Genomic DNA, 17,127 nt, shown 5'->3' on the forward strand with positions numbered 1-17,127 from the left:
GCGCGGATTCGTAATGCTGATAACCCATACCTGGGATTAAATCGCGAGTTCGTTGGAGTCTGGCGGTGATAGTCGTAAGTGGTTGGCAAACGCGTGAGATTACGTTAATCTTTAAAGGACCGGATTTAAATGAGCGTGTAAAAGCTCGCGCGCGGATTAATCGTGACGAGATTTTGCATTACGTTTATCATCCTAATAAAGATTAATCGTGGAATACGCATACATTTTACAAGTAGATACAGATAGCGCACTGAAGTTAACATTGCATTCTCCCGGGCTCCACGGAGGACGACGCCGGGCGAGATAAGTATGCAAATAGCCGGATAAAGGTCCTTAAAAGAAACTCACACGTAAAACGAACAAATTAACAATCCTACTTAACAATGGTACATTTTTACAACCGAAGGTAGCATTAATCTTCTCGATTTCCTTTTACGTTCCTTTTCTTCCCTCGGTTTTAATGTAGATAAAGTTCTAAATAAAAGTGAAACACGCTCTTATAAAAATTACAACAGACTCGATACTTCGCAGGATAATACTTAGGGACACATATTTTGCGTCGATACGTTGATCCGGCTTGCGATTTCCTCGAGCGAAGGGACACACCCTTTGGCTGAACCTTAGGGGATGAACGAAGGGTGACACAGTGGGCGAATGGGAGACAGGGGAATAAAGACGAAAAGCGACTCACGTGCTCCGTTATCTCGGCCCGCGTCGTAAAAGACCGCGGGAGTTATGGCGTTTACCTGCGTGCGCGCACGCAGCGCCGAGTTCCCATCGGGAAATCGTCTCTTCTCGAGCTCTTCGCGTCCCCTGCCGTCTTGTGCCTACCGCGTCCGTACCCTTTTCATTCTCTCTTTCTCCCAAGCCTCTCCACCCACGAGCGATTTACGAGCCGAGTGAGAGACACGCGGCCGCCCGACACCGCCGCGAGTTTTATAAACCGGCGCGTCGACCGAGAAAGTAAGCACAACGTCGTTTTATATATTTAATGGAATCTCCCAGCTTCACGATTCAATTCGGATCCGTCGAGGATTAGGGATACTTACGACGCTTCGATGCTATCGACGATACCATAATCTGCGGGGGGGGGGAAATTGGTCAATTTTGCGCGGAGCTCGTGTGAGGCGCGACCATAAGCCGAGGTATTTGCGTATGCATGGTTGTTGCTTCATATACAGGGTGTCCCAGATTTGCTTTCATTTACGGACTCCTTGAACAATTTGAAATTTATTCTTCGATAACGCAAATCTTAGATTGCTGTCTCTTTTTACGAGACAGTTAAATCTTTGACATTAAATAGATTGCTAAGTGAACGTAGAATTCACCGAGGAGTAAAGACTCTTTTTCCGTTTGCATATCTGAAGTGAAGATATCATATTTGATTTGCCAAGTTTAATTTGTCGCTCAATTAACAACAGAGATTACACGTGGAATAGAGAAAGGGGAGGAGAGGGAGCGTGATTAATTGTACGTGACATTCTTCATACGTCGGGCCTTCGTGTTTAAACACGACCTAAGAGAACGTGAATTTATGGGTTTATGGGTTTATGGATTTATAGATCTAACAACGCATGCATCCGTCTATGGACCTGGCAATCTATGAGCCTACAAATCACCCGCACTAAACCTAGCAATCTACAGATTTATGTATCTGCGGATCTAGATCTATGGATCTATGAATTTATGAATTTAAGGATATGTGAATTCACAGAGCAACCGAGCCTGTCGTTCTATGCACCGATGAAATTAACATTTCAACCTTTTAACGTGCAACAAGATAGTTTGCCGAGGGCGTCTTTCACTCTCACATTTTATTACCCCGTCGGTCAGAGATTATCTCAATCTTCGTGATCTGTGAGCGCGCTTATCTTAAATTATAATCTGACACACTCAAATTTCCGTTTCATTCTATTGCGGACGTGGAAGAAGTCAATTAATTTAACGAGTCATAAAAGTAATCCTTCTTTACGTTTCATCCGGCGCCTCTCGTTCGTTGCGAGCCTTCGGCGCGATTCATCCCCGTAGGATTCGTATCGGTGGCGCAGACCGACATCTCGAATCTCAGGTATGCATGGCCGATTCAGAAATTATTCGCGAACGCGATCGTATCTGCCGCTCTCGGGAAATTTACGGGGCGATCACGAGTGCGCCCGAGCTCGAATGTCTTCATCGCACGGGAGGCTGCTGCCCTGGCACACGGCGCTGTACTTGATCCTCGTAAGGCGATGATGCTTTTATTCCTCTCGCGTGTGTTTACTTTGATGTTAGCGTGGAATTTAAAACGTGGCTTAATCGAGTACAATTAAGCGCGGTTAATAACAGTGATTCGATCGAGTGATCAAAGAAGCGTTTACTCACGTTAACTTCAACGTTTCCAACGATAACCGTAGCGTAAAATTTTTACCGACAAAAATTACTACTAAATTGCTGGCTATCTTAAGTGTTAATAATTATCGGACGTGTATTCTCTCGCTCATAATCCGATTTTTTGTTACTTATATTTCCAAGAGCAAATACACGCAGACAATTTTTGTCATGCTTGGAAATCGTTTCAAGTATAAGTCTATTCTAATCGAGCAAGATCACTTACGGTGCTTCTTCGGTTTATGTTTATATCGTCGAGAAAAATTCCCTGCATGTACGCGAGATCGAAGCAGCGAAGTGAATGAAGGCAGAGCGCGGCATTGCACTCGAGCGTGGGAACAAGCTCTCTAAGCTCGCGGGAAGTTGCTCACCATGTTGAAACATTTAATTTTACGCTCACTTACCGCGAAAGAAATTAAGGGACCCCTCCTGGATAGCCGTGCGTGTGCAACGATTGCAATAAATTCCGAGATGGAGAGGGAAGGGCGACTTTCTCCGCGGGGGTACGCGTAGGTGGTTGTCGAATATTGCCTCGATACTGGTTTGAAACGTGCAGGAAGCGTCCGTTTCGAGCACGGGCCTCGTGATTTAAATTCCTTCGTACAATGGCATCGCGACCGGCGTTCACAATACCATCTCCCACACCTCGTATTTATGATGCCACGGACACTTGTATCGGACGCCGCGGCATTTGCATATGTGCATCGCGTAAGTACACGTTGCGTCTCGGAAAGTTTCGGGGCGGGCCGTGAATTAAAAGAAGAAACGTAAGCTGTCGAGAGTCGGCCGTTTAACCTTTATTCACTTCCCAGAGTAATTCCCCAGCCCAACGAAGCGCCGTGTGGTTAGGCGTGACCCTAAAAGAGAAGAAAAATAGTTCATCTTATTAAATTTACGGTTATTCTCGGTCCCGACTATGTCTTTTGGTTCTAACGAAAAAGTAGCAATAACATGGAAGATTGTTGTGATACCCGCATAAAAAATTTCTCCAGACCTAATTGGGATTCAGTTTAATTTCCTCAAATAATTGTGGATCCTAACTGAGAAATCTATGCAGGTTGGAAGTGTGCGATATTTCAAGCATTCGATTATAAGTGGGAAACGATGGATCCTAATTAGTTACTTTCAACGTTTCCCTAAAGATTCTTTGATTCCCATTTTATACTATGATTGAAGAAAATATGCGAAACGCTTCATGTATTTATACTTCACAAATATATACACTCAGTGTACACACGCGCGCGCGCGCTACGTGCGCGCTCTTAAGAATGGTAACATTAAAAATATAATCCCCTTTATTAATCTCCCAATCGGATATATTCAGTCAAACTGTCAATTGATTCTGGCGATAACAGTTGCACGCGACACGAAGCAAGTCGCAGCACACAGCCAATCTGCATCGCTCAAGGAGGCTTCATCTCATGTTTGAGATAAGATTGGGATTTCTAATTGGTTTCGTAGCGGGATAACTTATTTTGGGGCAACTTTGAATATCCTAATCTATGCTGCATCTCGGAAAATTTAGGAAAATTTCTATGCTGGCAATAAAATAACATTTACTACAAATATGGCTCCCCTGATAATGATTCTCTCACTATGTGCTTACCATTACAAGTGCCAATAGTTTTTTTCTCATGGCACAACTCGGACGAGTTTCATGTTACTATTCGCATTGGAAAGCCCGTAAAATAAGCGTTAAAAAGTCAGAGTAAATCTCGGTAGGGATCGGTGGAATCGGACGCGATAAGAAAACGGCTATCGAGATCTGCCGTTTCGGGATAATTACGCCGGACCTTACTCCCGCAGTATCCCCGATCCTGAGTAACTGTAACACGGCGGCAGGAACGACGCGGTTTCCAATTTCATCCAGTCCTTATCTCCCGCCAAAAATGTTACTTTTTAATATCTCTTTATCGCGCGTGCATTTTATCCCGTGACCGTATCCGAGCGCGCCTATCCTATCCGCGCGTATCGCTATCAGCAGCACTTCTTTAATATCTCGCGGTACAAATTACTCCGTGTACACGGGCTCTCTCGCAGGATCGCAGAGGCCGCTCCTCGCGGGCTTCCTCCTCGTCGTCCCTCCGTCTTCCGGGCGCCGTGAACCGCAAATCAGATAATTCCGCGGGCCAATTACCTTATCGTGCGGCGTGACAAGGAACGCGGCAGAGACGAGAGCGAGAGAGAGAGAGAGAGAGAGAGAGAGAGACGAAGTGGGCAAGACGAGCAGATACCGAGCGAGGCAAGGGCGACGACGACGGGGGTCAGTCAAGTCGGGGCCTGAAAACTTCATCGGGACCGCGCGAAAAATCACCGTTACACGCCGAAGATAGCCCCCGGAGTAATAGAGCCGTGTACTCAGCGGGGACATTATCTGATGGGGATTTGCATCCTCCCGGACGCTCTCTGCTATAAATACTTAGCGAGTCCGCTCGTACCGAGTCGGCGGCGCGCGGCAGGCCGCCGCCGCGAGGCCCGAGAGACTCGGTCCCATTTTTGAACCGCCGCTCAGCATTGTACTCGTTTTTCCGCGCGCGCGCAAACGACAAATTATGTACTCGCATTTGCATATTTGATACGTGGCTACAACGTCCTGGAAGAAACGTTCCGGCACTGAGTTACGTTACGGGCCACGCTCTCGACTTTCGGGCCCGTCTACTGCCTGTCCGTTGTCTCTCTCTCCTCTCTTTCTTCTTTCCCCGTCCGTTTCTTCGTTTCTCTCCTCTCTCCCGTATCTGTCTCGTCCGTAGATACTGCATGGTATCTTCTTTTTCATACGTGATATTATTTTTGTACTTTATCGTATCGCCCGATACGCTGACTCGAATTTTTTCCGTTCCGTCTTTCTCCAAAATACTCATTAAAACGAGGCTGGTTTCGCCGATGGAAGAAATCCCGCGCGATCGAAGTGGCGAAGTTTCCGAGCGTCCCCGCGTATTTTACTCTATCTTTGTTACACTTTATGCGCTCTCTGCGCAGCAGCACTCGTCCGGACGAAGTCCACCGTTCGGAATAATAAATAGATCTCTCTCTCTCTCTCTCTCTCTCGCTCTCTCTTTATCTGCGTAATAAGTGATAATCTCCTTTTACCGCTTTGCTTTACTTTAATGGCATTTTTTAATTACCGTTCTTGAGGAGTTTGCCGAGTTCCACAGTACGAACGAACCGCGTTTCTCCGCTACTGCTCGCTCTCTTTCTCTCTCATTGAGGTCTCAGTTCCACGTGCCTTTCCGAAGAACGAGCTCGTTACGAGCAAGCGAATGGAAAAATTCGCATCCGCGAGCGGCGCGCGCTCGCGTAACTTATAAGCGTATTTTTGAGAGAAACCGAGCGCGGCAAGCCTGCGCATATACGATTGGATCAATCGCCGCGGCGACACGATGGAAGCTGTGCGGCGTGCCACTTAACGTCTTCCGGTATCTGGCGATAGCGTCGCGGTCCGCTCTCGTCGGTATAATGATTTCGTACGCGCGCTGTTTTCTATTATATGCCCATAAGATAATTTATTCCGCGATTAGACAGCGCTTTCGCATTAACGTTTTTCTTTCACCGCGTCCCTGGACACCCCTCCCGTCGCTCCTCGATGCTCATAAACCGATAGCGAGCGAGCGATCCGCGAGTCGCGGCCGCGTGTCGCGAGAAATTTGTTGCAGTTACGGAGGCATGGAATTATCAACTATAAATAGCCGTGTGGCGAGCGTCGGTGTCAACCAGCGTGGCGAGCAGAAACGGAGACAGGTGCCACGTCGTGCGAGCTAACACGGGTCTCCCTCTGCGAGAGCGCGCGCAAAACCTCGATTAAATTCTATCCTCTCCGCGATATCGCGCGGAATTAACGCGTCCCTTTCGGTTTATCTGTGTGCCGCGCGCTGAAGTAGGAGGAACGACGATTATTACGTTCAATGTGCCCGGGCAGTGATAGTTATGTCACTTTTTTTTTCGAAGAGGAAGATATGGCGCGTGCGTGGCGCTTCGTTGCCATTTAAAACGGTCCGCGCGGAGTCAAAGACGTCGAAGTCGCGCCGTATCGAAAATAAATTTGCCAATCGCGAGCGGACACGTTCCCGGGACGATTTATCCATGACGTTTTTTCGTACGTGTCGCACGAGGTTGCAGTTAGTTAGCCAGTCTCGTTCTGCCGTCAAGATGGCGATCAATTAGCACCGTTCTCCATTTCCCGACACCTACGGCTACGTAATCGCGCACGGCAATGAGTCGCAGTGGACGTAGTGCCTCGCCACTTCTTAATCCCTCGCCCATTTACGAGCGACGATCGAGCAGTAAAATTAGAATATCGATATGGAATGAGACTTGTAACTCAACCGGTGATTCGTGGTAGTGCCTTGAGCCGCGCAGTATCTTTAAAGCGATCGATGCCGTTTTACCGTGGCTTCAGCAAATGGACTGCCTTAACACCACGACCATTTGAATACTAATGTGTTTATTTGAAACTTAAGCCCATACTCGCGTTCTTTAACGTTCGTTTCCGGCGTCTCGAGTGTCTGGATTTTATGCGTATTAATTCCTACATGTTTAAATAATTCGGTATTTCCATGCTTTCCGTGTTTCATGCTCGGTGGCTTGCTCGAAGAAACTTTAACGGCGGATTTGATCAGAAGTTAGATATGTTCATTTTTAATTACATCTTAAAATAATAAAGTAAATCGTCTCTCCTCTGAGATCTACGTAAGAGGAAATATACGAAATTTAAATATCTACACCGAGAAACAAATTTATTGATAAATGTTTAAAAATCTTACTAAAAATATTAAGGACAAAGATGCAGTAGCACTTTCAAATATACGCTCCCCGAAATGTAATAAATTGTAGTGAACAAAATATTTATTACTTTCAAGTATACTATTTCCTATTTTCGAAAGTTTGAAAACACGAATTTAAATAAATATTTACTTGAACGTCTGTTTTAAAATGCAAATCTCAAGATTTAGAATTTAACAAATTCATCTATTAAATTTCAATAAACGTTAATTAGAATATAGTGTGCTAGAATTACATTGAAGTAACCATAAAAAGAAATTCATATTTTAATTTTTATACTTCAATTTAACGTAATCATATAAGGACGGTTTATATTTAGCAGTGAAGATTAATACTTAAAACATTATTTACTAAATTATATCTCAGTAAAAATAGGTTCACTGAAATTAAGAAAATTTTTTTTTCTCGGTGTATCTAATTGCGTCTATCGTGGAATTTTCCTCAACGGATACCTTAGGCAAGACCAGAGTTTCACATAACGGTTATTAATATGTGTCTAAGATCTATTCTATCTATCTATATTCGATTTCACTGATAATCCGTTAAGAATTTTTTCTTTCCCCGACCTGGAAGACGGCAAGAGAATTCGCGAGTACCGCGTGCAGGAAGGCTTAAGGCACCGAGGGGCCTTTCACTCTGAATACGATTGCGGTGATCGTTATGGCGATTGTCGCGGCACGCGACATGTACAAATGTTCCCGTCCTCGCGCCGTAAGAAAGCAACAGGTTAAGAAAGAAAGGAATGAAAGAATCATTTCACTGAGCGGATCGCGCGGGGACGGACGCGCGTCGTTTTCCCGCGCGCGGTTCCCGGTGTTCGCGATCGCGCGCTACGACAAATTGTGCATACCGGCATCTGCATTTGCATTATTGAGAAGCGTGGCCGCGCGAGAGCGCGGCTCTCGCTTGGAAACAAACGCGGCGCGCTATGAGTTACGGTACGACGACCGGATTAGGTCGTATTTGGAAAACCGGTAATGGCCGTGGCGCGCGCGCGCCTGGCAGCGGCGGATTTCTCAATAGGGCCTGTATTTCAAAGAGTCCCGTGTCCGACACGCGAGAAAAGAAATGAATAAATCCTTCGAGAAATTTACTCGAGAAACGTCTATCGTCTAAAAGCGTCCGATTTATCTCTTCACTTTCGCGTTACTAATTGCATGTAATCGTTGTCACGTCCTATTTGTGGATAGGGATGTTGCGATATTACTGATACAATACTGGTATCGATATTTCTCTTTTAGTACCGAATATTTTTGTATCGATATTTTTTTCACACTCAGTACCACCTCGTTTCGGTACTTTCTCGATACTTTTTTAAATTTCTTACTCAGTCGATCCTCAAAATATCATGTATTTTTGCTTCATTAAAATTAGTGCAACATGCAACTCACGTATTAAAATTTGGTTTTCCTGATTTCTGTTGCGCTAATTTTACGGTTATTCATTGATTGGTTATCGAGAAGTCTCTCTCGTTTAGGCGATCGTGAAAATTTCAAGAACGACTTCCTTCGCCTATCAATCAACTTCTCTCTATACTTAGGCGCATAGGTACGTTAAATCCGCCACTGCTTTCAGGGCCCATCGGCGAAGCGGCAGAGGCTTATGTCTCGCGTGTAACGTTCGACACGTGGGACGTCGCGCTGAGATACGCGCGATTCGCGCGCGCCACGGCCATTGTATCTCGGCTTTCTCCGCGCGGCGGGAATATGAGCCGGTAAAAAGAACAGCCCATGTATTCGCATTATCGTAATTCACACGCCGGTTATGATGAGACGGGCGAAATTGTGGCGGTGCGCGGGCAGTATTGCGCCCGATCGCCGGCACGCCCCAGGTGGTTCCCAGGCGATGGTCACCGCGCGAAGTGAATAGCCGAGTTTGCGTTTAAGGGACGTGGACCAAATTCGCGACGAAAGTTCTCTCACGAGTGAGTATTCGTAGACTCTATTTTCGACTAGCTTAAAAAGGAAGCATCAAGATAGACAAGTTCCAAATTGGTTTCAACTAAGAATAAATGTAACCGAGGAAGGACAGATTTAAACTGAGAAGTGAATCCTAAGAAAGGGAATGAATTTTAATAACAATTTAATAACATTACTGGAATTCGGGATCTTTTTAAGCGTGAAAGATTGATTCACCGCGTGCGATTGGCTGAAAAAAAAGCAGTCATAATTATTTAGAGTTTTTATTTCAACTCCAACTTTAACGACACACGATTAACAATATATTCAAAATTCCCCCGAGATTTAGCTAATTCGCTAAATTTGGTCGTTGGTCGATGTAACCCGTATTCGCAAATGGAATCTTCGGCGTCACTACCGGTCTTGCGAGAGCCCGTCGCGCGGCACCTGTCGGGCTAAAAGCGATCCGATATCGCGATTATGAATATGGACGTCGCGGGTACCACGCGTTACGTTCAATTAACCGTAAGACGCTTTGCTGTGCGTCGTGTTATCGCCGGGAACGCGATCGATCTTCATTACTTCTAACGAACCGCCGTCTTCTGCGTCGTCGTCGTCGTCGTCGTGGTTGCTCGGATGTACGAGCTCTCGCCTCCTCCTGTCCGCGTTTGCCGGCTCCATTATTACGACGATCGCTTCTACGATCGGCCTTATTAATATCAACGATACCGGCCGCCGATATTCGTACTCGTTAACTCGGGATTAGGCGCGCGCGCACGCTCTCACGTATTCCGAGCGTGTAGCATGAACGCCCGGATAAATTCAATCTCGAGAATCCATTAAGTGCAACGCACTCCTCTCGAGCCCGCGTTACCCCGTGCCGTGCGTGGGTGCCCGGTAATGGGAAGTGCACATAGAAACCGTCCTGCCCATATTTGTCTACCATTCGTCTTTTTCATTCCCCCGGTCTCTCTCTCCTCCATTTCTCGTACGCGAGCTAGTAGGGACTAAGCGTGAGGAATGTGCGCGCGCTCTCGCGCAGGCATACCCACGGGAACGGGGTTCGGTTCTGTGCGCAGAGTGAAAAGCGAGATGTGAGAATTGGTAACAGGAATGCATCGTCCTTGAACGAATTTAGAACATCCACCCATAACTTATACGCTTTTCTCACGTTATTTCTTGTTATTCATCGCGGTTTCATTATTTATTTATTTTTCTATCGCTCGATTTTACTGCTTAATTCAATCAACGTTTCGTTTCTACATTTTTCCGGATCATCCCGTATGGTTTTCTTACGTTTCATACAAACACATTTGACTTTCCGCCGAGAATCGGAATCCGTCAAAAGAGAGAAAAAAAAAACATCTCTTTGAGAGCGACTTTACGACTGATATTTTTTTGGACTATTTTGCGCGAAGGATATATACCTTCCGAGTGTCCTCCGGGAGTCCACGTGTATTAATCTCAGACGGGTTTGTCCATGCGAGCATACGCACTCTCATCGCGCTGTCCGGACGTGACGAATGGACGGCGGCGATCACGAGCGTCGATAAACATATTAAGCCGCGTTAAGCCTGCCTACAAGTAAACGGGGCAGATTCGAATCGATTTCACTACACAGGCTATCACGCGTCGAGGCGGACAGGATTTATTTGGATTTTTCGGCTTTAATCTGTCCGGCCGGGATACGCACCCGGTGTAACTTATTTTACGCGCCCGGCCGCTCTGTCGTCGGGCCGATTGTACGTGTCAAATTAATGCTCTCGTAATTCTCCCCGTTCGCTGTAAATATATCTCGCCTTGGCGATACGCCATCGAGAGCCTTGAGAGATTTCGACTGATTCATCAGCCGCGAGATCGGCTCGGTTAGTTTGTACAGAATGATCTTCGTCACGACTTGTCGTCGTCAGGCGGGTCTTATGGTCGGTGAAATTCCAAGGACGAAAACTCTCATGTCCGCCACTCACCTCGTTCTACGTTACAGGTGATGGTTACACTTTGATAAATGAACGCGATGATGCGTTTCTGTGCGCGTACGTAAGGTTAACAGTTTTGATTTTCGCACAGGAGAGATCGATACTCGTGGGTTGTGGATTAAGAAATTAGTGTCGCGGTTGCAAAGGGGAGTGTTAAACCTCGCTGATGATTTATAGCCTTTTCCCAGTCGAACGCCCGTCAAATTTTGCTCTATGCGACTATCGACGTCCACTGTTGCCGTGCGCATAGAAAGTCTCTTGTTTAACGTTTACGTTCGCGATAAATGCAAATTCGTTGCATAGAAATCACGTATTTTATGCTGAGCGTTAAAGTACGCGGCGTTTCTCCGCGGTCATCGATGGAAGCTGTTCGAAGTTATTGCGTTACAGAGATAGCGGCCATTGTTATTATCGTCGATATTACCGTCGAAAAATCGGTAAAAACAGTGCAACATGTCAATCATCAACCGTCGTCGCCCTATCATTAAATAGTCGGTAGATCGGTGCAATCGACACTTTGAAAACATTCCGGACCTTCACAGCGATCAAATTTACCTTCGTGCGTCGCATACTTTCTCAAGTGTTTATTACGTTTCGGGAAGACGACACGCATACCACGCGTGTACGTGCAGTAGTATCATTCCGGTTGGGTGATTAAAATACTTTGCTGGCTCTTGGGATATTTAATCGGGCTTTCGTGTTATTTAACATGCGTTTCTCCGATCGAACAGTATCTGTGCGAACATTAGTGTCAGTGTCACGAGTGAATATCCGGAGTGCCATAATGGATCAGCCGGGAGACAGGGTCGATAACTTGGCGATACTTGGTCAAAATTAAACTAGCGTTTGTATATAGGATGAGTCACTTAATGTTAGAAGCCTAAATATATAAAAAATAAAGCAAAATAGAAAGAATGTTCCGGACAGTCGTAGGGTTTGGAGAAGGATATAAATTGGTAACTTTAACTTTGTTGTCAATAATTTAAAGTTATTTCAAGGTTTTCATTTTTTAAATAGAATCATATAGTTTCTTCACTACATTTTCTAATATAAATCGATTTCCCTACATTTTTTACAATATAAAAATACTAGAGTAAGATCATCGAAAAATAAATATTTTTCGAAATGTTTTTCATTCTCATATTTTTTGGTATGATATAAAATATCTCAGAAAATATTCACTTTTCGATAACATCTTAATTCTAAAGTTAAGTGATTTATTGTATATATAGCTCGTCTTCATTTAGTAAGAAATTATAGATTTATAAATTTTTTATTATTTGTTGTCCTATATCTGGAGATTTTTCATTAATCTTTTAAGTTCGACGGAATATATGGGATTGATGTGGAACCAAAATTTCGATAATATATATGTAAGAGAGATGCACGAGTGTTATAAAATCAGTAACCTATATTTTCAGTTCTAATTTAATTGAATTTTATCGACAAAAGTGCCTTAGATATGACTTCTCAGCTAATCTGCTTGTTTCTAAGTCACTTTTAGAGACACTTTTATTTAATAAAAGTCAGTTAAGAATATGGACCAATAAAATTTTTCGGCAAAAGAAGAAAATTAGATTGGAAATAAATTTCCATTACTCGGAGAAGAATTATCTCTTACGATCGTAAAAAACTAACTCTCACAGATAAAAATTAGCTGTCCAAGTATAACTGAAATTTAGTTAATTTCGTTAGTTCTTTTTGCCACCTGTACCTAAATTTTAGCTCCTGCCGCTGCAAACTAGTAACTAAATTTCAGTTGTATCATATGGACGGCTATTTAGTTTCGTCTGTGCACAATAGAAATAACGTCACGAAACAATGAAATTGCATCTTGATATTGCAAGGATAAGAGAGACGTGACAAGATGGATCCACCTGAGAAGAGAAATCATCCAAGCCACGTACTTAATTATCCGTTCGACGCGTTACTTCACACCAGCTGTGTATAAACTGTGTGTGTTGGCCGAGTCGAGGCTCTCTGATTCGCGTGATGAACGGGAATTTAAGATCGGCCGAATGTCGTACCTATGGGAGCCACGGCAAATGTTCGGCCGCAGGCTGTTGCTGCAGGCTGCGCCCGCCGTACGTAAACGTTTGCATTTCGAACGTGCCCGACGCGGTTTGTACGACGTGGCAGTAAATTTCGCGCTAAGCCGAAGTCGCCCCGAGTGATTTACGCGAGTGCCAAGGGCGGAAGGGTGGTTTTCAGTTTTGGACCGTCGACTTCGCCGCCTCCGAGCAGTCTTATCGCCGACGGCTGGAATCGGAGGGAGACGCGGTTCGGGCTCTGCATCTTCGGAACTCGAACTATCAAACTTTCTGCGCCGTGTCATAGTTTCCATTATTCGATCACGATTACCGTTTGCATTCTGTGGGGGGATCAGATGGCGGATAAGCGCCACTCGGGAACAGCGATATCGATTTATTGATAAATTTCAGACCCCTCTCGGATATTATTATATCTGTACCAATCATTTCCTCCTGTTTTCACGAGGAAACGTAGAATTAACTAAATTGATTACTCAATGTTTGTCGGGCGTACACACAGTCTCTGCACTCGCAGAATTTAACGTAGCCGAATGTTTATTTTAGTAGGAAGCGTATGAATTCGACGTTACATTGTGCTTGCATATGGTTCTCGCTGAAATAAGGTTCGAAATAACATCGATGTCAAAATGACACCGCGCGGGACGCTTCCCGATTTTCAGAGAAACATTGTATTATTCGTATTTATATCCGCGTAGCCATGCGTCTCCGGACGCTGATTACCGTTATTAAACGTCAAAGCTCGTGAAATATTGAATATCTCGTAAACGTGTATACTATCTTCCTCGGGTATTCACGACGAAGATGCGCGTGAGCGTGCTCACGCTCACGAGATTACGACGTTTCCGGTTTAGTCGGCTATCGCCGGGGAAAATTATGGTGATCCTGCTTACCGCGTGCGCGCGCGCGCGCGCTCACGCTAAGAATGACATATGATGCTCACTTTTAATGCCGATATTGTTCTTACGTCTCCATTCACGTTTCGAGAGGCATACTCTTGGCCCGCGGCAGGGAAAGGAAAGGTAGAGCGGGACATAAAATCGCTATTGTTCCAGTGCTGCTCGTACTGCTCGCGGACGGCAGATGCGCGCGTTTCTACGGGAATCCGTAGGTCTTAAACCGTACGATTACGTAGTTATTATCGGAGATATATTCTCCAGATATATTATCTGGATTATAAAAGTTGATAAGAATTTCGACGGTAATGCAGGATCGTAAATTTTCCGACGAATTTCGCATTTATTCCCGCCCGTAAGTCGGAGGGTTTACTGTAACGACCACCTCTTTTAAACATCACGAATCTGCAGCGACAATTTGTCAATAGACTATTTTTAACATTGAACAATTTTGAGTGTCGTGATGGTCACCGGTGACTGGTACTGTGATATCTGATGATACTGTGACGTCTCATTGGGTTATAAAATCGAATTAAGCTCATTTGGGAAATTGTACGGCCAATAAAAAGCCAATTAACATCTTTGACATCTCCTTAAGTACACTGTGAGTTTTCCTTTTATTTTGTTTGTCTTTTCATGTGATCTAAAAGTTCGGGATCTATTCTCGCGGTACGTAACGCGTAGTGACGTTTCCGTCGGATCCTTTCCTGAAATTTCACTTTAATGCCCGCTTGTCGGGATATTTAATACCGGCCGTCATAAATTCTCTCGATGCCTCCCGATATCGCGCTTTATCGGCGATATCCGGAGGTGGTAAAGAGAGAGAGAGAGAGAGAGAGACGGAGGGAAATAATCGTCGTCGGAGACAAAAGCGGACGCGCGAGGACACACTTGTCCCACGCCGCGTGGCTGTAAACAAGGGATTTCGCGCTGTCCCTCGCGGAATAAACGCACGGCGGCGCACCCACGCGTCCCTCGCGCGCGCGCGCGACGAGGGTCCCATTGTTAACGGAGGCGTCGCGTGCTGCGTGGCAAACGCGCTAGCGCCTTCATTCCCCTTCATTACTCACCGGGGGAACCTTCTCTCTCTTTAAACGCTGCGCCAAATCGCCTTGTCTCCTGTGCGCCTAATGAGGGAAGAACTTTATCTGGCCTGCGCGACGATCCCGCCATGCATCGGCATGCACTTAACTCCCAGACAAAAGCGGCTTGGGATCTGTTAGGAAGCTCAGGAGCAGCCAATGACTGTTTTATTCGAGCCTGACTGTTCTCCCCTTCCTCTTCTCTTCTCTTTCTATCGAGTCAGATAATTTGACCCCATTTCGTTCCTCTGTTCCTATACAATAACAACAAATTTATCTGTCTTCAAAAATGGTTTATTTCTGATAAAAGTAGATTCTGGCCTAGATCTTGTTACTGAAGTGTAATTCGGACTTTTGCCTTCCGGCGAACGCGGAGGGTGAAGCGCGATATAGAAGTGTCCTAAGTATCACAGATTTAGATATCTATTGCGAATAATGTGATACCTAAAATGTCACATAAAATATGTAACGTTCTCGTCTTTTTATCGTATCAATCTGAATTTAAATGTGAATTTCCCTCGATTTGATTTGACGGAAAGACCGCAATATTTCAGTATACCGTCTTCGTGAATAGCGCGTTTGACTTCAATTCGCGGGATAAGATCTGGGGAGCAATAAACGTTAGCCAAATTTAGCCACGGTAGTCGAGGGTTAATGTAAGAGGCGTACGCAGGTCGTAGTAGGATCGCTCTCGGCAGATTGCCTCTCTCGCGGCCTCCTCTCTTGCTCGCTCGCTCCCCCTTCCACCCTCCCTGTCTCTCGTTCTTTCCCACCGGTCGCGGAATGCGGGATGAGATTTCTTCCCGAGTCCCCCCGATTGTTATACGACTGCCCTCGCGGCTGACATTTTTATGCGCGGCCGGTGGACTGACAGCGGATGCGCTACGATGTTTGGCCACGTCGGTCATCAATCGGCGCCAATTTACGATGATTCGCGCGCGGACCGATTGATTTCGCTCCGCACCGCGAAAACGGACGCGCCTGTTTCGTGAACGCGCCCTCGGAGGAACCGGATGCCGCGCGGATGTCGTGGTTGAATGCGCGACAAGGCGATAACTTTTGAATTCGAACCGAAAAAATGAAGGAGCCGGGGGGATCCGGGGATAAGTCACAGTTCCGCACGCATTCGATCGATTTCGACATGCAGCGTAATTCAAATCATCCCGAGCAGTAGCTCAATTATATTGATCATTTAGAAACTATGAAGAAGAAAAATTTAAAGCGCGGTTAATCACACAAAGGTTGCAACACTTTTTCTCCGATGAGTTCGAAATTCCGATGGACCGTTTTTAACATAAAAATTTTCATTGTACAGTACTTAAGAAATACTCTGAACATTTCTTTATTTGTTACGACAACATAAATTTGTTGTACTCCTAAATTATTTCTCTCTAATTAATTATCTTTTATTAAAATTTTAAAAAATTTTGGAAGATTTTCGATGTGGACATCCTTTGCTAAATCTCAGACCAAGATTCTGTTGGGTGAACTCCACTTAGGATCAGGGATTCATCGTCTGTTTGGTTTCTCTAATCGCGTGCGACCCAGGGTTCTTTTAATTTAGTATCTCCGATACTCTTTATCTCCCCCGTCAAAATACACGATACCAAGCACTCTTTCGGTATAGTCGAAGCCCCAATGGTAGAGCTCATTCGGCAGCTGCAACTACTACGTCACGGCGATACGTCCTGCGTTCGAGTTGATAACCCCGACGCGTTTGCTTGAGCGTCGTCGCTCGAGGCATTAGAAGTGGCCCACGACGAAAAAGAAAGAGAAAGAAAGAGAGAGAGAGAGAGAGAGAGAGAGGTGGCCGCGTGTCTGCACTTCAGGAATTAGTTTCTTATGAAGGCGGCTCATTGTTCTCGACAAGTGCGCGATCAACGCGGGCGCGCGCTGGGAAATGGAGTCATGATCGACGGATCGGTCGCGGTTGCCCTTCGATCGGATCGACGGACACGCCCGGATTCGTCATCGTCTGGGCATACCGATCCCGAATGTCACTTTAGCATATGAATAGCAGGCCACGCGTGTAAGTCCGCGTCCTCGTTGCGTCTGCCGACGCTTTTGCGTGATCTCTCTTC

Source organism: Dinoponera quadriceps, unplaced genomic scaffold (genome assembly GCF_001313825.1).
Source record: "Dinoponera quadriceps isolate SergipeBrazil2010 unplaced genomic scaffold, ASM131382v1 scaffold3024, whole genome shotgun sequence".
Lineage (NCBI taxonomy): Eukaryota > Metazoa > Arthropoda > Insecta > Hymenoptera > Formicidae > Dinoponera > Dinoponera quadriceps.